The 27,922-nt window shown below is 43.8% G+C and overlaps 1 protein-coding gene across 13 annotated transcripts in view; it reads left to right on the forward strand.

The window, feature by feature from the left end:
• AFF3 (ALF transcription elongation factor 3) overlaps positions 1-27,922 on the forward strand; it is a 598,632-nt gene that overhangs the window by 66,910 nt on the left and 503,800 nt on the right. For 2 of the 13 annotated variants that reach the window (XM_047781434.1, XM_047781433.1), the window contains exon 1: positions 19,255-20,150. The exons of the other annotated variants lie outside the window; for them this stretch is intronic. The gene's annotated coding sequence lies outside the window, so the exon portion shown is untranslated. Of the gene's footprint in view, positions 1-19,254; positions 20,151-27,922 lie in introns of those variants that run through there. 13 annotated transcript variants of the gene reach the window in all.

Below are 27,922 nucleotides of genomic sequence, written 5' to 3' on the forward strand. Positions count from 1 at the left end.
GACATTTTAATTGTCACTGCATTAGATAAGAACTTATCTCGGTTTGTAGTTAAAGACACCCAACTGACTGAGGACAAGGCAGAGTTCGGGAGAACAAAGCAGGGACTCTAAAGCCACATCTTTTCTCCCATAAACCCAGCCACTTGGCATCCATGTCCTCAGAAGATGCTCGGTTGGTCTCTGAAGACATGTTTATTTTTCTAGTCCACTCTGACTTTCTAATTGGCTTTGATAGAGACGTGTCCACCTGCATCCAAACTGGACTAATGCCCCCGCTGTGTGCATGGGGGAAGTACCAAGTGGGGTCTTAAAGTAGCCTGGGGCTGAGCGTGTATGCCCGGTCAGCCAGGTGATGGGGGCTCCACAGCGTCCTGACTGCACACCACCTTCAAGGCCCAGCACGTCCTAGGGCGGGAACCCCAGAGAAGCTAGCCGTGCAGCAGCTGGAAAACAGTCTTCAGTTTGCCCTCACTTAGAACATCATCAGACAAATGCATGCTGGGAATTTGGCCAGAACCTATATATAAAGGAAAAGTGAAAGCTGGAAACATTTATTAAATACTCAAATTTGAGATTTTCACTAATTTTAGTGACATTTCCTTATTTCCCTAATTAAGCTTTTTTTTTTTTTTTTTTCCCTGCTATCATTGCCACGTCTAGTAATAGGAGCATTCTGGTTTGACACTTTCTAGGAAACGTAGCTGCTTGTTCTCCCAGCCCTGTCGTGGTCGTGCTCCATGGAAGGGTGTTTCCAGGAAAGTGTCTTGGTGAGGGTGTCCTGAGACAGAGTGGCCAATAGCCAAGACACTCCTCCGTTGCTCTTACTGTGTCCTTGTTCCCTTCAGTTCTCAGGGCTCTACTATCAAGAAGAAGTGGCCCCTCATGGGCCCCGACTTTGCTGTGCTTTTTTGTGTGTTTACTAAGTGAAGGTATTGCTCATGGTGTTTCTTAAGAGGGTTTTGGAAGAGGTGGACCGGGGAGACAGAGCTGTTTGCCATGTTTGACCTGGGAGCCTTGACGTTGAACTTCATCCCTGGCCAGCTTCCATTTAGGGCCTGCTCTTCCCCTAAGTGGATCTGCTCTAAACTCATCTCATTTTCCACCAAGCAACATGGGACGTTAGCTCAGGCCATTCTTGTGGAGGCAAAGGCTACTCTCTGGAGCAGAGAGCTCCATCACATGTGTGCTTCCTTTCTAGAGGGTTATATTTATAGCTCATTGTGATATAATTAAATGCTCTATTTACTGTCAGGAGTAAAGATCCCTTAACGGTCCTTTTGAACATTTAAACTGGAATCTTTTTGAATCTATTCAGGTTTCCTGCCGCCTCTCCCTACCTTCTCCTCTACCAGCACTTAAAGGTGGGCTTCACTATGCCTCCAAGGGGGCAGTGACTGTTTCCAAAACCTTGCTTCATTCTCCAAGGGCAGGGGTGGTGCTAATCGGGATAAACAAGGTCAGGAGGTGCTCTCTGGGGGCGCTGTCCCTGACTTCTTCCCAGGTGCTCAGCCCTTGGAAGGACCTCTCTAGCCTTTTGTTAAAAGCACGTTGCCTCTTTGGTACCCATCCAAGTACCAAAGTCAGAGACAAATCAGGCTTTAACGTCTCACCAGGTAACACGAGATCAAAGCATCTGCTAAAGCACAGAACACTGTTCACAAATTGCTGAGATGTGTTCACCTCCCTTAAGAGGCTCATCTATCAACAAGCCATTTTTCAAGTCATCTCACCTCTTCATGTGGTGTTGCTCCTGTTGTGGCTCCACTGCAAAAATACTGTTGAGCAAAACTGTACCTATAAGTACATGTAGGTAGGAGGTGTGTTGTCAAGATGATAAACACAGCTGCTCTCCTAGAGGTGGCTGCTTGGAAGGCAAGAAGGTGGGATTGGAAATTCGGGCTTGGATTGGACTTGGTGGGCCAGCTCCCTTGGGGAGAGGATGGAGAGTGACGGGAGTGAAAGGCAGGTGCAAGAGATCCAGGAGGCCAAAGAGTCCAGAAGCCCAGGGGGTGAGCCGCTGTAGAATCCTCAGCTCAACCAGACCTGGAAAGTTCACCCTGGAAAGCTCACCTTGGTTTGGGCGGCCATGCCTGAGACATTGACAGAACCACACAAGGAAACCAAGGCTCAGAGTGGTTGAGCATATGATCTACGGTCATGAGGCCTATGTAGCGGTCCTCCTTCTGGAATGTTCTATGCATTCTCCTTTGTATTTATGAAGACTTACTGCTCTGATGCGACTTATTCACAGTATCCCATTGGGTAAGCTACATGTTCTCATTCTACATAATTTAAATATTTCTCATTTCACTTTTCTCTTTATTAGCTATGTATCATGGATGGAGTAGAAGTCTGCTTTTGGCACACTAAACTGTGTATTTGCAAGTTTAAATTTAGACGTCACACTCTAAGTATTTTTTTTTTAAACCAAGATTTCCATCAGGTGGCCGTCTGAAAGCTCTTGACGGCAGCCTTTGAATTGTAGACGGTCACAATGATTCTTTTACTTTTTAACTTCGGACCACGATACAGGAACTTAACCTTTATTTGGGAGAGAAAGAGGTTCGTGTCCTGTGTTTCTGGCTCTATGTCGTGTTTTATTTGACCCAGTAACAAGTTTCGTTGAGCTTTTGCTTGGACGGAGACAATGCATGGCAAGGGCTGTGGTGTCCAAGCACCACAGACTGGAAGATGTTAACAGATATTTATTGCTTTATGTTTCTGGAAGCTGGGACTCCAAGATCAAGGTGTTGGCAGGGCTTCTTAGTGCTTTCACATTGACACCCACTTCTCCTTGTGTGCAGGTCTGTGTCCGGATTTCCGAGTTGTAGGGATGTTAGTCATAGTGAATTAAGGGCCCACCTACTCCAGTATGACCTTGTCTTACACTAATTATATCTGCAGGGAACCTATTTCCAGATAGGTTACATTCTGAGGTTCTGGGGGTTAGGGCTTCAATACATGAATTTGGGGCAGGGGTTGGGGGGGCGGACACACAGTTCAACCCATAACAGAGGTGAGGGGTCCTGTCTTCAACACTCAGACCGTAACTTTTGGACCTTAGCTTGTACTGCATTGAAATATGCCATTTCACTGAAGTCCAGCAATAGCGTATTCATGTGTATCTGTAAATTAATAAGCCAAGTCATTTAATAGGGGGACAGACGTAAGGAACAAAAGGACTCGTTAAGATGGGTGGCAGGAAAGAAGAAAATGAAGATGAAATGGCCAAGATAAAGAACATACAAATAAACAGATGGCAGTGATGGTCATTTGGGGAGCATGGCATTTTCTGGGTGCAGAAAATCTGTGAGGTGTTCCAAGCTCACCTCATTGGAGGAAGAACCAACAGGTCAGTCACTATTTGTGATGTGGTGGATTCTTAGCATTCATCCCACACTTAGGAAAACAAGGGTGCAGCTCTCAGGATGGCTTTGAAGATGTTCTGTTTATTGTTAACACCTCCTGTCCTGGTCTTAGACTGGAACCTTCCCGGGAGAGGGGCAGGGATGGTTGGCAGCCTTTCTCAGCAGGATGGGCCGCTCCAGTTCAGGGCTACCCCTGCACAGGCTCTGCTCACTTGGGTCCACAGCATGTGCCCTTGACCCCTTCAAAGGCCAAGGGGTCATTTGAAGAACACCCCGAGCCTGGGGCCGTGGGGAGGCCAAAACATCTCCTTCTGTGGTTAGAACAGGAGTGATTTTTCGAGTCAGCCCATCTCATAGATGAGAAATCTCTAGGTTTTAGCAGCTCTTCCCTGGTCTGTGTTTAGTAACAGACGTCTGAAGGCATAAAAATCAGCCATCACTGCTGTTTTGTTGAGCAGCCTGGAGCTGCAGACTGTTATACCTGAAGATATCCACGTCTGCAGGGCAGTGGCTGCCTTTTCGTTTTCTTTGTCTTTTGTCTTTTTAGGGCCACACCCGTGGCATATGGAGGTTCCCAGGCTAGGGATCTAATTGGAGCTGCAGCTGCTGGCCTACGCCACAGCCACAGCAACGCCAGATCCAAGCCACATCTGTGACCTATACCACAGCTCATGGCAACACTGGATCCTTAACCTACTGAGCAAGGCCAGGGATCGAACCCACAACCTCATGGTTCCTAGTCGGATTTGTTTACACTGAGCCACAACAGGAACTCCTAGGTCCATATTTGTAGATTGCGGCCTTAAGCATCATCTCATTGATGGACGGTCTAGTATCCATCTCACAATTCATGTTCTGGACACTCTTCACATAAAGACTTAGAATTTGGAACTTTGAACCTCTCCTATATCTTTTATACTTTCATTAAAAGATATCACAGACTTTTGTCCTGCACACCTTCTGTTTCTTTTTAGAGGAAGGTCACATACTCTTAGATCACCATTGCTAAGAATACATTTATATTACTAAATTTCAGTATGTTTCGAGTCAAATGTTTCAATGCTGTAACTTCTAAAATGGACAGTCCTATAAAACAAATATTTGAGTGTCTGCACTTTGCTGGGTGACAGTATCACTATAATTCTATTATGTATGCTCATATGTATTTTTTTCTTTTTTATTAATGGATTTTATTACATTTATAGGTGTACAACAATCATCATAACCAAATTTAACAGCATGTTCATCCCAAGCCCTCAGTGCATCCCCCCACTTCCCAACCTGTCTCATTTGGAAACCATAAGTTTTTCAAAGTCTGTGAGTCAGTATCTGTTCTGCAAAGAACTTCATGTGTCCTTTTTTCAGATTACACATGTAGGTGAAAGCATTTGATGTTGGTGTCTCATTGTCTGATTGACTTCACTTAGCATGATAATTTCTAGGTCCATCCATGTTGCTAAAAATGCTGTTATTTTGTTCCTTTTAATGGCTTAGTAATATTCCATTGTGTATATGTACCACATCTTCTGGATCCACTCCTCTGTCGATGGACATTTAGGTTGTTTCCATGTCTTGGCTATTGTAAATAGTGCTGCAATGAACATTGGAGTACATGTGTCTTTGCGAGGCATGGTTTTCTCTGGATAGATGCCCAGGAGTGGGATTCCTGGATCAAATGATAGTTCTATTTTTAGATTTCTGGGGAATCTCCATACTGTTTTTAATAGTTACCTTAAATGTTAATGGACTAAACACCCCAACCAAAAGACACAGACTGGCTGAATAGATACAAAAATAAGACCCATATATATGCTGTCTTCAAGAGACCCACTTCACTTCTAGGGGTACATACAAATAGAAAGTGAGAGGATGGAAGAAGATATTCCATGCAGATGGGAATCAAAAGAAAGCTGGAGTAGCAATACTCATATCAGACAAAATAGACCACTCATATGTATTAAAACGTTCATTTCTGTCTGCAACTTTAAAACCAAAAGCTGGGGAGTCCCCTCTTAGTTCAGTGGGTTAAGAAGGATCTGGCATTGTCACTGCTGTAGATCTGTTTACAGCTATGGTGCAGGTTTGATCCCTGCCCTGGGAATTTCCACATGCTATAGGTGTAGCCAAAAAACAAAAACAAAAAATAAATAAAACTGAATGAAAGAAACAATATATTCTATCTTAAGGAAAACTTCATTTATTAAAATTGACAACAGGAGTTCCAGTTGTGGCTCAGTGGGTTACAAACCCGACTGGGATCCATGAGGGTGCGAGTTCGATCCCTGGTCTCGCTCAGTGGGCTGAGGATCTAGCGTTGCTGTGAGCCGTGGTATAGGTTGCAGATGTGGCTCAGAACCCGTGTTGCTGTGGCTGTGGTGTAGGCCAGCAGCTATAGTTTGGATTCAATCCCTAGCCTGGGAATTTCCATATGCTGCAGGCGTGGCCCTAAAAAGACAAAAAACAAAAACAAAAATTGAAAACAACCCAACAGGTTTGTTGGGATGGCAGTTTGCAATATGAAAAGACTTTGCCAAAAACCGTCCTCAGGGAGCAGATCTTCAGGTGTTAGGACGATTACTTCCTTCAGAAAATCTCGACTGAACATCTCCACTGAGTCAGATGCTTGTGAAGATGTGACAGAAGTGGACACAGAGAAGGGTCAGCAGCCAATTAGGATCAGTCAGAAATGAAGGTAATATATTTCTAAAATTATCATGTATGGCACAATGTGAAAATATGACCAGTGATTGGAAGTCAGCGTATAAGTTCTCAAGAACATAGGAGTTCCCATCATGGTGCAGTGGTTAAGGAACCCGACCAGGAACCGTGAGGTTGTGGGTTCGATCCCTGGCCTCACTCAGTGGGTTAAGGATCTGGTGTTGCCGTGAGCTGTGGTGTAGGTTGCAGACGTGGCTTGGATCTGGTGTTGCTGTGGCGTAGGCCAGCAGCGGTAGCTCCAATTTGACTCCTAGCCTGGGAACCTCCATATGCCATGGGTGCAGCCCTGAAAAGACAAAAAAAGACAAAAAAAACCCCACAGCTTTAGAATGATGATGAACACTGTTGTCATTCAGAGGAATCAGAGGATGAACATAAATGAAAGGCAGGGATTCTGTCTGTCACAAAGGAGAAAGTTGACCTGAGGTATAAAATGACTGCTCTGAAAAGGGATGTTATCAAAGTTCCCTGGTGGCTCAGTGGGTTAAGGATCCCGTGTTGTCTCTGCTGTAGCTCAGGTCACTGCTGTGGCGCAGGTTTGGTCCCTGAACTTCCACATGCTGCGGGCACAGCCAAAAAAAGAAACGATGTCGCTTCCAAAAACGCTCAGATTTTTCTGCTTATAACAATTACAGCAACAACGATTTCACATCTGTTAGTCAGACTGTTTTAATCTGCTGAAGGCGAAGTGTTTGACAGTTCCTTGTTCTCACCTACAGATCCTCTGCTTGGAGTTTAACCTTGAGATGTGCTTAAACGACCACGCTGTAGCACTTTTTTGTATAAAACCACCCAAACAGAAACACTCTAATAACTTGCCACGAGGAATGCAGAAATGCAGGAGACATTTTTTCCACTTGATATAAATTACTCCACTTACCTTCTTTCTTCCTTTCTGTCTGGGGGTACTTTAACTCTCACTCTAGTGTCTAGAAGCTCCTTCACAATTAAAGCATTGGAGCCATTTGCGGTGATAGAAACGTCAGAACAGGAGAATTCTTCCACTTGAGTGCCTTGCAGGATTTTAAATGCGTGAGTGTGCCTGCGTGATAAAGGGAAGAAGAGAAATGGGGCCTTTTATCTTTACCCTGTACGTGGGAATAAATATGAATTTTCCACTTTGTACAGAATTTATATCTTAAGCTTCTGATGGTTATTGGCAGAGCAAACATTCACAGGCTTTCTGTGGTACCACGTTCAACTTTTAAAGGCGTCTTTATGTTAAATTAATTTCAGGGAATATTCACCTGGGTAAGGCGTTTTCTTCGAGGGATTCAAATGAGATTGTCTCAGGTTTCTTCCATGTTGCCTGCAGGAGATAGGATGGGAGAACAGGCAAGAAAATGGGAGATGGCTTGACATTCACTCTGCATCCGCCGTTCTGGCCTCACTTTTAGTCAGTGTGTGCTCTTACTAAGCTTGATCTTGTACCACAGAGAACGTGCTTTGTGAGGGACCGTGTTTACTAGAGGTAGGCAGTATGCTCAGTGTTTTACATTTGTCATCTTATTTAAAGACCTTTATGACTCATTTAGGCAAAAACTAACATTAATCCTGTTTTACAAATGAGGATGATGTCCGCTAAAAATGTTTATATCCTTGGTTCTCCAAACTGGGACGCTTTTAAACAACAGGGGTTCCTAGACCAGCTTCTGGAGAGTAGGGTTTAGAAGTTCTAGAGTGTGGATGGGAGCATCTTTTGAGAGAGTGTGTGTGTGTGTGTGTGTGTTTAAACTTTATTTTTGGCCACGGCGTGCAGCAGCTTGAAATGGAATCTCAGTTGCCAGACCAGGGATTGTACCCAGGCCACAGCAGTGTTAGCTCCAAATCCTAGCTACTAGACCACCGGGGAACTACCCAAGGATATGGATTTTTTTTTTTTTTTTGTCTTTTTAAGGCCCGCACCTGCGGCATATGGAGGGTCCCAGGTTAGGGGTTGAATTGGAGCTGTAGCCGCCAGCCTATGCCACGGCCACAGCAGTGCCAGATCCAAGCTGCATCTGTGACCTACACCACAGCTCACAGCAACACTGGATCCTTAACCCACTGAGCGATGCCAGGGATCGAATCTGCGTCTTCATGGATCCTAGTCAGATTCATTTCCACTGAGCCATGACAGGAACTCTGAATGGGAGCATCTTGATGGTTAAGTAGTCCCCTCAGATTGTTCTACCGGTTGGGAGAGTCACATAGTTACAAAATGATAGTCTGAGAGTGGGGCTCAGTGTCAGCGAGTCCAGAGTTACCCGCTGGAAGTGACTTTCATGGGGGTCTGAGCAGAGACATTTAAAAACCTCATCAGATCCCAGCATTTGAAGGTATCCTTGCTTGTCTTGTATCTGACGTCTTTCTCTGTGCAGGGGTCTCCTGCCAACCTCCCTGGCTGAGAGCCTCTGCTAGAGGCAGGTTGGAGGGGAGCCTCCACTTTCCCAGGCCACCCTTGCTGTGGACGAGCGGGTCTGATGATTAGGGAGCTTGGCTGTGCACGTATACTCCTGCCTCGTCGGTACTGGGTTTGTCCTCTGGAACATTGTCCATGTAGATGACAGCCTTCGTGCTATTCACAGAAACCCAGCTTCTTCCTTCTGAGGCTTTGCTCCTCTAGGCTGATTGTGTCCTCTGGTGCCAGGTGTGAAGCCCCCACAAGAGAAATCAGCCCCATCCCCCGAAAACAACCAAGATATCAACTGTAGAACTGCCCCAGCCCAACAGGATCACCCCAGGATGGGGTCACCTCTTAGCTTCTCCAGACCCACAGCTCGTTTTCTCCTTCTTCATCACTTATCAGATTTTGGGACCCTTGGTCATTGTTTATAACACAGCTCTGAACCTGGCTTGCCAAAACAGAATGCCCACCCTCCAGGCCCAAGCTGGGCAGGGTTGAAAAGAAAGCCCTTAGGAGAGAAGTTGGCTTTGCCGAAACAGCTGGCCTCTCAGCTCCATGCAGCCTGTGGTCTGTGGCCTCGGCAGCCCCGGGCCAGCCTTTGCATAAGAACAGACTGTTTCTGCCCAGCTCCTCTGCTGGAAGAAAAGCAAACATATCTTTCTCCTCCAATATTGAACCCTACAGCCCTTTGTGTTTAAACACTTTTCCCTCTTGTTTGAACTATTTTTTTTTTTTGAAACAAACATTGAGCGTCGGTCGTGTAAATAACAGCTGACACTCTGTTTGTGTTGGCTTTTCTGTAACTCTTCTGAGCTGTCCATCATTCAGGTTGCCGAGAATGGGGAAACTTGAACTCACGTCTCTACCTCATCACCAATTTAGAGTTTAGGCAAGTCTTTTAATTCTGCAGGCCAAAGGTTCTTCTGTGAAATCGGGTTCATACATACCCTAGCGCTGCCTTGTCGGGAGGGATGCTAAAAATGTTGGCTCCCCAGAGCCTTGCAATATCTAGGGAAATGGGTTACATCCACTAGTGACTATGTAAGCACCATGATCCGTTAATGTCACTGTTAGCTTCAGTGGAATGGAGACTCTCTTTTTCACATGCTATTTAGTTTCTTATGTTGCTGCTGCTCTTGGTTTAAACAGGGTGGAGTCGTCAGAAATATTTACCAGAAAATTCTGACCTTGCAGGGAACAGGCTGATCACTCAGAAACAACTCGCTTAATTGATCTCAGATGAGCTTGGAGATGGGTGTGTGTGTGGGGGTGTGTGTGTGTGTGTGCACGCTCGGGCCACGCACTGGCTCCATCTGTTCTCAGGAAGGAAACAGATAAGAGGCTGCTTCCCCTACAGATTAGCCAGCTCTTTCCTGGGCTGTGGATTGGATATGAAGAAGTCAACGTTTTTCCCATCTCCCTGGGGGGCGGGGGATTTAGGATTATCTGTCTGGCTTTTTGAGCAGTACCACTTTTTAAAAAATTTTTAATTTTATTGGAGTGTAGTTGACTTACAGTGTGGTATTAGTTTCAGGTGTACAGCATGGCGTATCAGTTATCCATATGAATATATCCATCCATTCTTCTTTTCCTATCTAGGTTTTTACAGACTGTTGGGTTGATTTTCCCATGTGATATATATAGTAGGTTCCTGTCAATCATCTATTTTATACAGTACTGTGTACGTGTTATCCCCAGATTCCCAATCCCCCCCCCTCAACAGTGACTATAAGATTGGTTTTGAAACCCATGGGTTTGTTTCTGTCTAATAGATAAGTCCTTTTGTGAGCAGCACCACTTTTAACCAAGTGAAAAGTAGGAACAGATCTTCAAGTTTCCTGGATGAGAAGGAAAGAATTATGGGTAGGAGGGTTTAGATGAAAACTGAACACACCACAGTTGCCCACAATCACGAGCTGTGTTGCTTTCAGGATGTAACACTGGAGAGGAAGATACAAATAAAAGTGTTGTCTCCCCAAGTTCCATTGGCAGACGCTCTCAGACCGTCGTCCCATTTGTTGTCTGAATATCTGTCCCTGTTTTCCTCTCTGTAAAACATCCGTGTTGCACAGTATGTCCTCTAGCTTTCCTTGCAGAAATGCTGTGGGGGTTCATGAACAGAGTCCTAGCAGCTGCTCTGAAAATCAGACGGTACTTCAGAAATGACGAACGTTATTGGATTCTCATTTGGAGTGAGTAGAAATGCTATCTCCTTCCTTCACAGTAAGTTTAAGAAGATGGAAGAGGGGGTGCTTCACGTTGTTCTGAAGGATTGCTCAGGTTGGATCAACCTGCAGTCATTATAAATGAGGAAACAAATGGGCCCTCCTTGGCTCTGCCAGAACCTTCCTACCTCAGATCGTTATAAACATATGACAGTCCAAGTGCCATCTAGTAGCCGTAGGTCTGCCCTGTGCCAGCCAGAACGTTTAACTGTGCGATACGAAAACACGTCTGAGAAGTGGAAAATAAGATGAGAAGTGGCATTTTGGCCCTTATTCAAGTGGCACAGAACAGAAGAGGGTGCGGAAACCAAGTTCGGCTCATTTCCTGTGTCTGTTGCCTCTGGTTCATTCGTTACTTAACACCTAGAGACACTCGGACACCACCCCTCCCCTGCACAGTCCGCTCTCAGGTTGATTCAGTTCTATTCTGTTGTTGAACAATGTGTGGAAATGTTAGAATTCACTTTCAAAATAAACAAAATGATTTAAAATTACAATGTCTTGATTTGGGGCTGGGTTTTTTTTTTTGTTTTTTGTTTTTTTGTTCCCAATTGCATAGATCTCCTACTTTCTTCCCCTCAAAAGTCACTACCTCCTAAAATATCTGTAGATTTTTTTTTTTTAAACTGCAAGTGAACTATTTAGCAACATTGACTACACATGGGCTGCTTGGGAATTTCATCCGTGTAAAATTACTTTCTTCTGTTTCTCTTTTGGCTTAACTAGTGTGTATAAGCACTGATTTATAAATGTGAGCTGTAATAGTGTCAGCTATCTCCTGACATGATTGGAGAACTTATTATGATATGAAGTTAATTTTCTACCGTCTTTTCTTGGAAACTCTTTGACACTTAATTTTAAACAGATAAGTGACATTAAAAGACCCAGCCACTTGAAGATAATGCAGTTAGAAATTGCTGATTGATGAGCTTATGCTTATCTCATTTTGTTTTAAAAAGATCCTAATATATCTTTGGAGAATAGATTTTTGAGTGGAAGAACAAAAATAAGAGAGGTGGGTTAAGATACCTGAGAAAGGAAGATCGAAGGGCTCTGTGTGTTTTTCTCTCTCCAAAAATTATTTTAATAGTAATCCTGGAATTCATGTTTTAGTCATGGATGTCAGTTGTGGAAGATATTATTTTGCTTAATAGTTTTAATTAAAATAAATGTTTATGTTTCAAGCAAAACAGTTTAGGTCGTAAGAGGATAACAGCAACATTTTAGCATCTTTCTTTGCTGGATTTTCTTTTAGAGATAATGCTCTTTGGAGCTTTCTCTCCCCCCATAAATATGCATATCATACTGGTGTTTCTGTTTCAATGCATGCCTGAGTAAGAAGCACTGAATTTGATTAACTTTATTAACCATAAATAATGAAGTGTACTCTTTTACGTTAACCTGTATTTTATTGTGTATCAGCCTTTAGACATTTGGCTATCTGGACGAGCAATCATTTATATCCTTTTAAAAAATATTTATTGCTTCTTTGACTAATTGCTTCTTACACGACTTAAAGCCTTTTTGCCGTGGTACCATTTGTTAAAACACAGCCAGAAGCAGGCAGAGCAGTGTCATTTTTCAAAAATTTAGTGTCACTTTTATAGACAAATAACACTTGTAAATGATGGATAATAGCAGGCTGGCGCATGGTATAAAATGTGCATGAATTATATTTTCTGGGAGTTAGGAGGTTAACTTGTGTATGAGCTAATTGAAGAGCTTTATGGTAAATGCAGGATGCTGTGTGCACATTATCAGTGAGACTTAAACTAGCTGAAAAGGGGATTTTCCTTCCCTTGGGTATTATTTGGTATCTCATCCTCTCTTCTGGCTGGCTGATGTGTACTGAGTGCGTCTAATCGCCGAGCATCTATAGGATTTATACAAGAGTAGATGCGGTTTGCAACCAGTTGGCAGATTAATGCTTTCCTTCTTAGAGATGGGAGTGGGGGTGAGTGCAGGTATTGAAATTATGGTGGTATAATGATTATTTTTGTATCGACACCGGCCATGGTCATCAAGCCAACTGTGGTTTCTGAGGTGGGAGATGGTCTTGATTTCTTCTGCAGCTTGCAGTATAAAAGTACCAGGAATTTAACCTGCCCTTTGGGTTGAGGGAGGCCAGCTCATGAGTCTCTTCATTCTCTTTTACACTGGATGGTTGTATTAAGTAGAAAACACACCGTTTCCAATTAGTAGCTGTTTGAATGTACGACCAAGTATATTAACAGGCTAATAAAAACTTCAGAAACTTGCGTTCTGGTTATGGGTGGGGAGGTGTGTTGGGGGCCTTTTTCATCCCCCCACCCTCCACCCTTCTAACTGCCTTTCTCTTTGGGTTTGTGTTGGGAAAGAAAAGGCGTTGAGAAAAGGAAGGTAATTGTAAGAAATACAGAGGGTTTCTCACCTGACAGGTCTGGTCATAAGCTGGCTTTGTGTTTTCTGGGTTTAGCTACTGTTGAACTTCCTGTTTTTATCTTGGTGCTTTTCGGTCTTATTGCAACATAGCTAGGTTGGATTTCTTTTCATTTCCCCCATTAGAATAACTGTGGATGCATGCCTTACCACCCCCAGCGAAGTCTCAGCAATTATCTCCTTGAATATGTATTCCCTTTCCTCCACCCTTTCTACTCATTCTTTTGCTCAAGGACTGTCCCTAGACTTCTTTTACACCATGTCAGTGAGTGTCTCTTCTATATTTTCACTTCCTCGCCTCTCTAAATTGCCTTTTGGGTTATTTTTTTTCGGCTCTTCCTTCCACCTCATTAATGTTCTTTTCGGCTTTGACTAATGTGCTGTATAATCTTGCAAGTGATTCTTTAACATTTCAATATTTATTTATTTATTTATAGGTTTTTTTTTAGGGCCGCACCCGCGGCATATGGAAGTTCCCAGGCTAGGGGGTCTCATTGGAGCCGCAGCTGCCAGCTTATACCACATCCACAGCAACACCAGATCGGAGTCACATCTGTAACCTGTGCCGAAGATTGTGGCAGTGCTGGATCCTTAACCCATTGAGTGAGGCCAAGGGATGGAACCCACATCCTTATGGACACTATGTCAGGTCCTTAACCTGTGAGCCACCATGGGAACTCCTGGTTTTATTTTAAAATGTTTTATTGGGTTCTTTTTAAATGTAACTCACCATTTTTATTATTTATTTATTTATTTTTTGCAGTTTTTTAAATTTATTTTTTCATTTTTTTATTACTCAAATGAATTTATCACATCTGTAGTTGTATAATGATCATAACAATCTAATTTCACAGGATTTCCATTCCACAGCCCAGGCACATCCCCCCACCCCCTGAACTGTCTCCTTTGGAGACTGTAAGTTTTTCAATGTCTGTGAGTCAGCATCTGTTCTGCAAAGAAGTTCCGTCTGTCCTTTTTTCAGATTCCACATGTCAGTGAAAGCATTTGATGTTGGTGTCTCATTGTATGGCTGACTTCACTTAGCAGATAGTTTCTAGGTCCATCCATGTTGCAAAAAATGCTGGTATTTCTTTCTTTTTGATGGCTGAGTAATATTCCATTGTGTATATGTACCATATCTTCTGGATCCACTCCTCTGTCGATGGACATTTAGGTTGTTTCCATGTCTTGGCTATTGTAAATAGTGCTGCAATGAACATTGGAGTACATGTGTCTTTGCGAGGCATGGTTTTCTCTGGATAGATGCCCAGGAGTGGGATTGCTGGATCAAATGGTAGTTCTGTGTTTAGTTTTCTAAGGAATCTCCATCCTGCTTTCCACAGTGGTTGCACCAATTTACAATCCCACCAACAGTGTACTAAGGTTCCTTTTTCTCCACACCCTCTCCAGCACTTATTTTTTGTAGACTTTTGTATGATGGCCATTCTGGCTGGTGTAAGGTGGTACCTCATCATGGTTTTGGTTTGCATTTCTCTAATCATGAGTGATGCTGAACATCTTTTCATGTGTTTCTCGGCCATCTGTATGTCTTCTTTGGAGAATTGTCTGTTTAGATCTTCTGCCCATTTTTGGATGGGGTTGTTTGTTTTTTTGGTATGGAGCTGCAGAAGTTGTTTATAAATCTTGGAGATTAATCCCTTGTCAGTCGATTCACTTGCAAAGATTTTCTCCCATTCTGTGGGCTGTCTTTTTGTGTTGTTGAGGGTTTCCTTTGCTGTGCAGAAACTTTGAAGTTTGAGTAGGTCCCATTTGTTTATTTTTCTTTTTATTGTCAATATTCTGATAGGTGGATCTGAGAAGATGTTGCTGTCATTTATGTCAGAGAGTGTTTGGCCTATGTTTTCCTCTAGGAGTTTGATAGTGTCTGGTCTTATATCTAGGTCTTTAATCCATTTGGAGTTTATGTTTGTGTTTGGTGTTAGGGAGTGTTCTAATTTCATTCCTTTCCATGTGGCTGTCCAGTTTTCCCAGCATCACTTACTGAACAAGCTGTCCTTTCTCCATTGTATATTCTTGCCTCCTTTGTCATAGATGAGCTGGCTGTAGGTGTGTGGGTTTAATTCTGGGCTTTCTATCCTGTTCCACTGATCTATATTTCTGTCTTTGTGCCAGTACCTTGCAGTTTTGACGACTGTTGCTTTGTAGTATAGTCTTAAGTCCGGGAGGCTGATTCCTCCAGCTCCATTTTTCTTTTTCAGGATGTCTTTGGCTATTCTGGGTCTTTTGTACTTCCAAACAAACTTTAAAATATTTTGTTCAAGTTCTGTGAAAAATGTCCATGGTAATTTGATAGGGATTGCATTGAATCTGTAGATTGCCTTAGGTACTATAGTCATTTTGATAATATTAACTCTTCCAATCCATGAGCATGGTATGGCTTTCCATATTTGTGTCATCTTTGATTTCTTTCATCAGTGGCCTGTAGTTTTCAGAGTACAGGTCTTTTGTTTCTTTAGGTAGGTTTACTCCTAGGTACTTTATTCTTTTGGATGCGATGGTAAACGGGATTGCTTCCCTAATTTCCTTTTCTGCTTTTTCATTGTTAGTATATAGAAATGCTATCGATTTCTGTGTATTGATTTTGTATCCTGCAACTTTGCCAAATTCGTGGATAAGCTCTAACAGTTTTCTGGTAGAGTCTTTAGGATTCTCTAGGTATAGTATCATGTCATCTGCAAATAGTGATAGTTTTACTTCTTCCTTTCCAATTTGGATTCCTTTTATTTCTTTTACTTCTCTGATTGCTGTGGCTAGGACTTCCAGAACTATGTTGAAGAGTAGTGGCGAGAGTAGACATCCTTGTCTTGTTCCTGATCTCAGCGGGAATTCTTTCAGCTTTTCACCATTGAGAATGATGTTCGCTGTGGGTTTGTCGTATATGGCCTTTATCATGTTGGAGTAGCTTCCCGTTATGCCCACTTTCTGAAGGGTTTTTATCAGAAATGGGCGTTGGATTTTTGTCAAAGGCTTTTTCCACGTCTATTGAGAGGATCATATGGTTTTTATTCTTCAGTTTGTTAATGTGGTGTATCACATTGATGGATTTGCAGATATTGAAGAACCCTTGCATCCCTGGGATAAATCCCACTTGATCGTGATGTACAATCCTTTTCATGTATTGTTGGATGCGGTTTGCTAGTATTTTGTTGAGGATTTTTGCATCGATGTTCATCAGTGAAATTGGCCTGTAGTTTTCTTTTTTTGTGGAGTCTTTGGTTTTGGTACCAGGGTGACGGTGGCCTCATAGAATGAGTTTGGGAGTATCCCTTCCTCTGCAATTTTTTGGAATAGTTTCAGAAGGAGAGGTGTTAGCTCTTTTCTAAATGTTTGATAGAATTCGCCTCTGAAGCCATCTGGTCCTGGCCTTTTGTTTGTTGGAAGTTTTTTAATCACAGTTTCAATTTCAGTTCTTGTGATGGGTCCATTCCTCTTTTCTATTTCATCTTGGTTGGGTCTTGGAAGATTGTACTTTCCTAAGAATTTGTCCATTTCTTCTAGGTTTTCCATTTTATTGGCATATAGTTGCATATAGTAGTCTCTTATGATTTTTGTATTTCTGTGGTGTCCATTGTTACTTCTCCTTTTTCATTTCTAATTTTATTGATTTGAGTCCTCTCTTTTGCTTGATAAGTCTGGCTAGGGGTTTATCAACTTTGTTGATCTTTTCAAAGAACCAGCTTTTCGTCTCATTGATCTTTTCTGTGGTTTTCTTTGTTTCTATTTCATTGATTTCTGCTCTGATCTTTATGATTTCTTTCCTTCTACTAACTTTAGGTCTTGTCTGTTCTTCTCTCTCAAGCTGCTTTAGATGTAAAGTTAGCTTGTTTATTTGGGCTTTTTCTTGTTTCCTGAGGTGGGCTTGTATTGCTATAAACTTTCCTCTTAGAACAGCTTTTGCTACATCCCATAGGTTTTGGAGTGTCGTATCTTCATTGTCATTTGCTGCTAGGTATTTTTTAATTTCCTCTTTGATTTCTTCTGTGATCCATTGGTTGTTTAATAGCATGTTGTTGAGTCTCCACGTGTTTGTGTTTTTTGCAGTTTTTTTCTTGTTGTTGATTTCCAGTCGTATAGCATTGTGGTCAGAGAAGATGCTTGATATGATTTCAGTTTTCTTAAAGTTATGGTTGGATTTGTAGCCCAGGATATGATCAGTCTTAGAGAATGTTCCATGTGCACTTGAGAAGAATGTGTATTCTGTTGCTTTTGGATGAAATGTCCTATAAATATCTGTGAAGTCCATGTGGTTCAGTGCATCCTTCAGGGCCTGTGTTTCCTTCTTGATTTTCTGTCTGGTTGATCTGTCCATTGCTGTAAGTGGGGTGTTAAAGTCCCCCACTATGATTGTGTTATTGTCAATCGGAGCCACATCTGTAACCTGTGCCGAAGATTGTGGCAATGCTGGATCCTTAACCCACTAAGTGAGGCCAAGGGATGGAACCCACATCCTTATGGACACTATGTCGGGTTCTTAACCTGTGAGCCACCATGGGAACTCCTGGTTTTATTTTAAAATGTTTTATTTGGTTCTTTTTAACTCACCATTTTTAAAAATTATGGTAAACTACACCTAAAATTCACCAACATAACATGTAGTAAGTGTACAGTTGTGTAGTGTTAAGTATATTCATGCTGTTGTGCAACCCATCTCCTGAATTCTTTTCATCTTGCAAAACTGGAACTGCTGGGTTATTTTTGCTAGTCACTCATTGCTTGCTTATTTTTACGGTTCTATCTTTTGCTCCTTTAATACTTCACGTGTAGTTATTTATAGTCTGCCTGGCAGTTGAAACATCCGAGGCCCGTGGTCCTCTAAACCCATTGTTTGTTATTTCTTCTGACTCTCGCTCCATGGTGTTGCTTCGTTTGGGAAGCCTCGGTTACCAGCTCCCGTTTGATTGACCTTACTCTGTGGAACAGGGCTTGGGGCCTAAAGCATTGCTTTCCTAGGACAGTGTTTGCTTTGGCTTCTGCAAGGAGACGTGGGTGCTGCTGCCCTGAGACTGTTGACCCTTTCCTGGTCCCCAGGTAGAAGCAGCTATTTCCATTAGCTCCCTGGTGGCCCCAGGCTTAAAGAGCATCTCCTTCATAGGACCCTCCCTTTTAGCTCACTGCCCAGGCTTTTTCCTTTGTTTATTTGCTTTTACCTTTGTGTCCCTTGGCGATTTTTCTTGCCTCCTCGGAGCCCAGCAGACTCTAATAATTGTCTTTTATTCAGGATCTGATGGCTTTACTGGTGGACTCCTAGAGTATTTCTCTTCCCACTTTGGGATGCCTTCGGTAATTTTTTTTTTTTTTTCCTTTTTAGGGCTGTACCTGCGGCATATGGATGTTTCCAGACCAGGGGTTGAATCAGAGCTACAGCTGCTGGCCTACAACACAGCCACAGCAATGCGGGATCCTTTACCCACTGAGCGGGGTTGGGGATCGAACCCCCATTCTCATGGGTACTAGTGGGATTTCTAATCCATTGAGCCATGACGGGAACTCCCTTATCTGATTTTCTAGCCATGTTCACCTGGGCATCTTCTGGCTCCCCTGCTGGGCAGCCTTGTCCTTGGGAACATTCTCATTTTGTGGAGGTCTGCTCCGTGCAGACCCTGTGGGGTCACCTCCTCCCCGGGAGAAGCCTTGGGGTGACCTGTGGCTGGCACTCCCACCAGGAGTTCAACATCAGGTCCCAGGCTGCAGGCAGTCCCCATGCCCCCTGGGCCATCCTCCCCTCTCCCCATGTAGTTCACCGCCCCAGTTCTAGGGGAACCACAGCAAATGCCGCACTTCTCTCCTTTGGAGCCTCTCTCACTAGACTCGGCGTGAGAGTGGGTGCTTCAGTCCCCCCTTGCCACCCCAGCCCCAGCGGTGGTGCTGCTGACAGCCACAGGATGGCCGCTTTCCCTCAAAGAAATACACGGTTCTCTCTCTCTTTTTTTGGCCACCCCAGGGCATATGGAATTCCCAGGGCAGGGATTGGATCCAAGCTGCAGTTGCGACCTGAGCTGCAGCTGTGGCAGTGCCGGATTCTTAATCCTCTGTGCCAGGCTGGGGATGGAACTTGTGTCCCAGAGCTCCCAAGATGCCACCGATCCCATTGCACCACAGCAGGAACTCCCACACTTCTCTCTTGATTTTTTTTTTTTTAAATTCAGGGTGGGCAGAGGATATGAAAAGTCATGAAATTAATTTTGGTAGATTAACTCTGAAAAGTTCCTTTGAAAAGCCCGATGCCTCCTTTGGAACTATGTACATTACCTGTCATGGCATGGAGCTCATCAGAAACTTCCATGCACACATATGGACCACGTGTCACCGCCTCTCCCAAGGGATAACTTTCTTCCTTCTCCGACCTTCTCTTGTTTGCTAAGGTTCCTCTAGGATGGACCAGATTTCTGACTTTTTCTGCAAGCTGGTTGGTTCACTGTTTTATTACCTTGTAGAAAGGGCTTCTTACCTGCTGTGATTCTGAGATCCAAGGAGAATGAGCAGTGAGGCCTCAGAATGAGCCGGGGGTCACTCTGAACAGGGCAGGGCAGAGCACGGTCAATTGGCATGTTTTATTTGTTTCCATGTCATGACAAATTAACCCCATTAAAAAATAAGACTATGTGTGTAGCTTACTCCCGCCGCCACCACCTGCATGAAGTGGAGTTTAACTCCTCATCCCCAGGATGCGGGCTGTGTTATGTGACTTACTCCAAAGAGCGGAGTATGATGAGGTGGGAGGTGAGTGTGTGGAGGAGAAAACCTGGCAGACGCTTCCTCAGCCAGGGTGACCAGGGTCAGCGTCAGCAGTGGTAAGTCACATGACAGGATGTGTCCTTGATGAGACTTAACAGGAAGTGTGCATCACCTCAAATGCTGTAATCTCAGTCTGATGATGAGAAAGCCCATCACAGTAAAACCCCTGTTGAGGGACATCCTACCGAATGCCTGACTGGTACTCCTCGGAACTGTCAAGGTCATCAAAGACAAGGCGAGTCCGAGGGACTGTAACAGACCAGAGGAGGTGAAGGAGCTGTGAGTACAAACTGTAATGGCATGGGATCCTGGGAGAGAAAAAGGATGTTGGGGGAGGCGTGAAATTAAATGAAAGCTTGGCGTTGAGTTAATAGGAATGAACAGGACTGGTTCTTTAGTTGTGACAGGTGCACTCGGTGATGAAAGATGGGAACAATAGGGTACACTGGGTGATGGAGAAGATGGGTGATTCTCTCCCATCTGTGCAGCTTTTCTTTACATATAAAGCTAATGTCAAACAAAAAGGATCTTTAAATAAAATTTTAAAATAAATGTAATGAAATGAAAATAGACATTTAAACAACTTCCCCAACAAGATCCTGAAGCAAAACCTTTGACTGTCTTCTAGAAGACACTGGAAATTGTCAAGGAAAGGTGGCCCAATTTCCATGGATGGCATTTAGCACAGTGGTTAAGGGTACAGCCTTTGGAGCCAGATCAGCTGGGTGTGAAGCCGAGGTTAGTTCCTTGTAGCTGTGTGTCCTTAGGCAGGTTAACATTCCTGAGCTTCAGTATCTCCATCTATAAAATTTGCATTCTTAGGTGGTGCTAGGGACTCATGAGAAAACACACAGAAAACTTACCTGGAGTGTGCCTCACCCCTGTGTGACACCAGGACTTTCCCTCTGTTTCATCCAACATTTTAATTTTTTTTATTTTTGTTTTTTTGCTTTTTGGGGCCACACCCACGGCACATGGAAGTTTCCAGGCTAAGGGTCGAATCAGAGCAACATCTCTTGGCCTACACCACAGCCCCATGTGGGATCCAAGCCGAATCTGTGACTTACACTGAAACTTATGGCAACGCTGATCTATGACCTACTGAGCAAGGCCAGGGATCGAACCCACGTCCTCATGGATCCTAGTCGGATTTGTTTCCACTGCACCACAACGGGAACTCCCTCAACCAACGTTTTACTATTTACTCAAATGATTTAACAGTGACATGTGGGTGGATAACAAGCTGCCAGGCAGGTGAGAATGACATGGTTCTCAGAAGCTCATGTTCAAGTGAAGAGGATGGGGAGTGTGTTTCCCACCTTGTTCAGAAATAGGTCTGTCACTTGTGCCTCCCAGGCCCTTTGGGGGCCCTTTAAATGTTAACGAATGCTTAGTCATGTGCGTTGTTGTATCTGTGGTCCTGCAGAACTTAATTTATTTATGATTTTAAGGAAACACATCGTGTGGCTGGGATCATAAAGTGTGTTGTATGTGTGCTGTTGTGTTTGATGCCAGAAAAGCTTTCAGTGTCCTCTTCAAAGGCACTTGCAAGACATCAGGGCCAGATCCTGGGTCATCATCTTCCAGTCCTGACATCTGGCTCCTTGGCTAACTCTTCAGCCAGATGGGAGCATTGATGTGACCTCTGGATCAAAATTAGCTCTTGTTTTCTCATTGCCTTTTTGTTAACTTGTCTCAGTTTAGAAGAAAGAAATACTATTTTTCTTCTTAAAAAAAAGAAAGCAAACTAAAAATAACCAGCTCTGGGAGTTCCCATCGTGGCGCAGCAGAAAAGAATCCAACTAGGAACCATGAGGTTGTGAGTTTGATCCCTGACCTGGCTCAGTGGGTTAAGGATCTGGCGTTGCCGTGAGCTGTGGTGTAGGTTGCAGATGCAGCTCACATCCCGAATTGCTGTAGCTGTGGTGTAGGCCGGCAGCTGTAGCTCCAATTCGACCCCTAGCCTGGGAACTTTCATATGCCCCCAGTGTGGCCCTAAAAAAACCAAAAAATAAAAATTAAAAAAAAGAAAAGTAACCAGCTCTGGAGTTCCTGCTGAGGCATGACAGGATTAGCAGTGTTTCTGCAGCACCAGGACGAAGGTTCGATCCCTGGCCCGGCACAATGGGTTAAGGATCTGGCGTTGCTGCAGCTTCGGCATGGGTTGCAACTGTGCCTTGGATCTGATCCCTGGCCAGAGAACTCTATATGCCCTGGGGCTGCCAAAAACGAAAAACAACAAAAAAACAGCTCTATTAAGAGATAATTCACATAGCCTACAACTCATCGTAGAAGTGTACAGTGTATTTACACAGGGGGGCGTATTCACCATGGTCAATTTTAAAATTTTCATACCCCCCCAGAAGAAACCCTGTACCAGTTAGCTGTCACCTCTACCACCTCCCCACTACCCACAGCCCTAGAAAAACCACGAATCTGCTTCATGTCTCTATAGATTTTCCTGTTCTGGACCTCTCATATAAATGGAATTATACAATGTAAGGCCTTTGTGTTTGATTTGTTTTGCTTAGCATAACATTTTTTGGTTTTCTCTAAGTTGTAGCACACGGCAGTACTTAATTCCTTATTATTGCCGAATAGTATTCCATGAGATGTATAACTACATTTTATTTATCCCGTCACCACTTGATGAACCTTTGAGTTGTTCATGCTTTTTTGGCTGATACAGTAATGCTGCTTTGAGCATCTGTATACAGGTTTTTGTGTGAATATGTGTTTTCAGTTTTCTTGGGTATAGACCTAGAAGGGGAATTGCTGGTTCAAATGTTGTAACTCTGCGTTTCACTGGTTGAGAAACTGCCAGACTGTTTCCCAAAGTGTGTGCATCATTTTATATTCCACCAGGAGTGTGTGAAGATGCTAATGCCTCCGTATCCTCGCCAGTTCTTGTTATGATGTCTTTTTGATTCTAGTCAGGTGAGGCGGTATCTCACTGTGGTTGTGATTGGCCTTTCCCTAATGCTGAAGGATGTAGACCGCTTTTTCCACGTGCTTATTGGCCACTTAAGTATCTTCTCTGGAGAAAAATCCATACAGGTTCTTCTCGCATGTTAAAACAGATTCTTTTTCTTTTTGAGTTGCAAGAATTCTTTGTAATTCTAGATAGGTCTTATCAGATGTACGATTTACAAATATTTCTGTTGTTCTGTGTGTGTCTTTTCACTTTTTTTGATGAGGATGTTTGAAACACACAAGGTTTTAATGTTGATGAACCCCCTTTATTTTGTTGTTGCTATTTATACTTTGAGTGGCATATCTAAGAAAGCATTCCTCATTAAGGGCATGAAGATTTGCTCCTAGATTTTCTAAGAGTTTTGTAATTTGAGCCCTTGCATTTAGGTCTGTGATCTAGTTTGAGCTGATTTTGGTATGAGGCAGGGATCTCTTGTCTTCCTTCTAGGGAGGTGTCAGTAGTTTGGGTTTGGCTTTGGGCTAGGAAGAGCTTCCTAGAAAATCTGTGTGGCCATCTCCAATGGGCTTCTCTGGGCAGACACATTGTATGTGGGCTGTTGCATTTTTGTTGCTGGGAGAAAAGCGTGTTCTCTGTGAACCCTTTTGGGAGGGAGAGAGCTTAGGAAGCCTGCTCAAGCATTCTTCCAGACGCCTCTGTGTCTTCTCTCTTAGGATCCAACTTTGCATCTCTACTGAACGGCTATAGTAAACCTAGTTATAAAAGGCACTCTGAGTGGAGTCGGTGTTCTTTTAGCAGATATCTCAGCATGGTGGTGGTCTAAGGGCTCCCCATCACAGGGTCCAATTTCATTCTCTTACACATGGATATCTGATGTTGTAGCCTCATTTGTGGACAGAAGACATAGAGTTTCAATGAAAAATGTAACTACCGAAAACTCATGGCCACCAAATGTCTTAAACAGGGTCATGCACCTAGCAAGTGTGTGGACTAGGACAGGAACCTGTTTTAGTTGGTTCAGCCTGCTGTATCAAAAAAGCTGGGTGGCTTCTACAATGGACATTTATTCTTGACAGTTTTGAAGGCTGGGAAGTCCAAGATCAGGTGGCAGCTGATTCCTCTTCCAGGTTTGTGCTAAATGTCTTCTTGCTGTGTCCTCACTTGGTGGAGAAGAGAGAGGGCTCTGGTCTCTTCCTCTGCGTATAAGGGCGCTAATCCGGTCGTAATCCCATGACCTCATCAAATCTGTATTACCTCCCAAAGGGTCCATCTCCAAATACTATCCCTCTGGGGATGAGCGTTTTACCATACGAATGGGGAAACAAATATTCAGTCCATAACAGAGCCCTGTCTTCTGAATTCAGGACCAACTCTAGGCCACGTCGTGGTATTCATTCACTTTCTCTCTGGTCCCCAGGATGTATCAAAATGATACCTTTTTTGAGTTTAATGAATGTATGCACTTCATTGTAATTACCTGCCTCAAGTTCCTGGCCTTGTGTGTATTTTGTTTGTCTTACATAAAAAAGCAGCCTTGGATATCTGACTTTCATCACCCAGAATTGATGATTAAAGGTCAACTATCCATTTAATCAACAAGGTTTATAGATTTCTCTAAAAGGCAAGTAAATATTATTTGGCTTGTCTCATGGAGGCATTTTATTTTTTAAGTGGGTCTAGAAACAGGCTCGGATGGTCTTTATAAAGTAGCATAGTATAAGCAAGCATGAACTTTGGGGTGCAGAAGACTTGGGGTGAACTCTGTTCCTGTCATTGACCAGTGATACACCCGTGGAGTCCTGAGCCTGCGTCTCCAGCAGAATTGTTGAAAGGAGTACGTGAGATGACATTTCGGAGAGGCCTAGTATGTCATTTCTTGGCATATGGTAGTCCCTCAGTAAAGCCTTGCTATTTTTATAGTTGATGCTGCAACCCCAGCCATCCCTCATGTGTTCCTGGGTGGTCCTTTTTCTAATGTCCTTATTTGAATATGCCTGCGGTCAGTCTTTCTCTCTGAAAGTTAACGTAGTCATTTTATTTTCTAGCTAGTGTGATTTACTCTCGCTATTTGGGAGTTGAAATCTCCCAAGTTTTTTTTTTTTTTTTTTTTTGGGTAGGGGGCAGTGGGGGAGAGTATCCCCAAGGAACCCATGAAGGATAGTCATTTATCTTGATTCCATGAAATAGAGATGATGAGGTATTCAAGGAATATATGTTTGCATCCCTGCCAGAGCAGCTCACGAGCAAGGTGGGTTGCTTCCTTGTCAGAGGAGACACTTCCTCTGACGAGTCCAGCTTTCCAAGGAAGACAAAGACTCCTTCAAGGAGGTGGGAGAGACTTTTGGAAAGGGCAGGGAGGCAAAGTTGAAGGAATGCAGTTCTTTGATAGTGATACTCATCGTCACAGTAGGTACATTGACTGAGTGGTTACACTGTGCCACGGGTGCCTTGCTAGGTGCTATGATCATGTATGTAGGCATTTGTGGGTGTGAAGATTCCCCCAAGCTGAGAACGAGATTAAATCATTTGTGCTAGTCACACACATCTGGGAAATGAACCCCGGCATGGCTGGAGATTGCAGCAGAGATGTTTTCCTCTTTTTTTGGAGAGTGTGATTGACCTGGGAAGCCAGCAAGTCTGTGAAATGCTGTCTCCCTCCATTTCCTCGGCTTTTTTTCTGTGGAACCAGCTGTTCAGGCAGGATACCTTTCCAAGAGAAGAGGCTCTATGAATGCATACCTCAGGGTCAAGGATATGAACCAGACTGCCCCGGGCAGCCCGGAGTTCAAGGCCACCTGGATAGAGAGGGTTTTCAACAAATGTATCTGGAGCCAAGAGAAAGAATCTATAGTCTTATTTAGAACAGATGGTCTTGTGCACGCAGATGACACGGAGGGAGCAGAACTGCCTGACTCCTATTTTGACTTGATCGCATTTGTCAGGAAAAACGATCTTGACATTGCAAAGGGCAGAATAAACATGGTTTGGAGAAATTAAAGCCCAAGATAGAAGGGATAATGAGAGCTGCTAAAAATGCATTTAGATCTGGGCACCAGAGGGACTTGCCGATGTGTTGTGGGGCCACTTTAGATAGTGTTTTGTGAGTCAAGGAGAATGGGCTGCCTGAAGATTGTAAATGATGTCAGGGAACATGAGTTTTGAAACTACAGATGGGTGAGCCAAAGTCAGTTTCTGATGAAATTCTAGAAGCAATCTTAAACAGATGTTTGCGAACCTCTAAAAAGGCAGCAGTGATTACCGGGAGACAGAAAGGATTCGCTGAGAACAAGTTAGTTCCTGTCTGGATGGGATTGTCAGTTTGATACAGGAAAGGAACGTTGGATCAGGAGTGAATGTTGATCTCATCCAGCCGTCTGAGAGTCCCTCATGACACAGCAGGATGGAGAAGGGTGAGCTGGGTGACAACACAGTGCCATGCATTTATATTTCGTGCAACCAGCCTTTTAAAACTGGGTGAGGAATGGATTAATTGACTCCTCCAATGGCCTGTGGACCGAATACAGCACACCGCTTGTTTTTGTAAATAAAGTTTTATTGGGACATGGTCAAAACGTTCATTTACATGCTTTCTGTGGCTGCTTTTTTGCTGCAGGAGCAGAGCCCAGTGGCTGCCCCAGTGACCATAAGGACCACACAGCCAAAGATATTTGCTGTCTGGCTCTTCCCAGAAAAAGTGCACTGACCCCTGGCCTGGACAGAACACTGGTTTTCAGGCCAGCTGCCCCACATAATCACCTATGCAATTCTTATTAATACCCCCCCCCCGCCCCCCACACCCCCAACTGAATAGGAATCTCTGAGGTTGGGCCTGGCATTTTTTGTTTGAAGATTCCCGGGTGATGGTGATGTCCTCTCAGGGCTGGTGGCCTGTGCTGGCGGGGAGTGGGGCTCCTGGCCGGGGGCTGTCTCCTGTTTCCTGTTGGAGCTAATGATACTAATCTAGTCTCTGGATGGTGTGCGGGGGGAAGAGCTGGTCTTCCAGTGACAAGAATTGCACAGTTTCTGCCCCTAAGCTAACAAAGCAATGTTGGTGACCGTAATACATGGGAGGCCCTTCACTCTTCACTCAGTGTCCCCTGCAGAACAGAACACTGGGTGGTGATTTAACCTTGAGATGATGCATGTGAAAATGGGTTAAGGGTTAACTCCTGACTCAGTGTTACCAACATCGTGACAGAACCAGGAAATCCAAAATGGAGCAAAACTAACAATAACAACCAAGGCAACCTCAGCCTGTGTTGAAGGAGTCCTGATGGCCAACGAGGACGAAAACATGAGTAGGTGTATTCTGCTCAGGTCACATCACACCTGTGAGACATAACTCCTTGTATGAGAATATGGCTGGTCTGACCACTTTGAAGTCTCAACTGGGGTGGGGCTTCCCTGGGAGGCAAGGAGGTCTGCTCTGTGGGAGGGGTTCATGTGGAGACTGGACCACCATTGGGTGTGGGTGAGACATCAAATATCCTTGATGATTCTGTTGGTCAGGGTTCTCCAGAGAAACAGAACCAAGTACATGTATGTGTGTGTTTATATATATATAAATGTATATGTACATATACACATACGCATACATACATATACACATATACGTGTGTGTGCATATGTGTGTGTGTGTGTATAAAGAGATTTATCATGAGGGACTGGCTCATGTGATTTTTGGGGGCCGGCACATCCCAAGCTCTGCAGGACCAGTCAGCAATTCAGTGAGACCCAGAGGAGCCAGGGATTTCTAGTCTGAGCCTTAAGGTTGGTGAACAAGAACGGCCAATGGTAGAAGCTCCCTGCAGGGCCCAGGAAGGGTCTGAGTTTCCGCTCAAGTCCCTTCTTGTTCAGGGAAGGTCAAGCTTTTCTTGATTCCATCCAGGCCTTCCTGGGAATGGATGCGGCCCATCCCAGAGAGAACAGTCTGCTTTGCTCAGGCTTTTGACTCATACATTGATCCCATCCAGAAACTCCCTTCCAGATGCACCCAGAAGGGTCGCCCATGTGTCTGGGCACCCAGTGGCCTTGTCAGGTTGACACGTAAAATTAACCATTACAGTGACCATGGAGGGCAGCATCCTCATTTCATGGATGAGAGAACAGTCTCAGAGGC

This window comes from Phacochoerus africanus, chromosome 5, assembly GCF_016906955.1.
Source record: "Phacochoerus africanus isolate WHEZ1 chromosome 5, ROS_Pafr_v1, whole genome shotgun sequence".
In the NCBI taxonomy this organism is placed as follows: Eukaryota; Metazoa; Chordata; class Mammalia; order Artiodactyla; family Suidae; genus Phacochoerus; species Phacochoerus africanus.